This window comes from Pteropus alecto, unplaced genomic scaffold (genome assembly GCF_000325575.1).
Source record: "Pteropus alecto unplaced genomic scaffold, ASM32557v1 scaffold14, whole genome shotgun sequence".
NCBI classification, from domain to species: domain Eukaryota; kingdom Metazoa; phylum Chordata; class Mammalia; order Chiroptera; family Pteropodidae; genus Pteropus; species Pteropus alecto.
Window position 1 is genome coordinate 7,059,428 of NW_006436810.1, and position 249 is coordinate 7,059,676.

Below are 249 nucleotides of genomic sequence, written 5' to 3' on the forward strand. Positions count from 1 at the left end.
GTGCAGTGGAAAAAGCAATTTGGAGTCAACGCCAAGGTTTAAGCCCTCCCATCACCTACCAGATGTGTAGTCTAAGTATAACCAACTCAGACTCAGTTTCCTTATCTCCAGAATTAGTGTCAAGGCAGGTCAAGGATTTATTAGATGCTCAGTTTTAATCAGAGGGAGCTTTACCCTTTCTCCCTCAAGATCACTTGAGTTGGAACCCTTGGAATTTATTTTTACTTTTCCAGCCTCCCAATCCGCTTG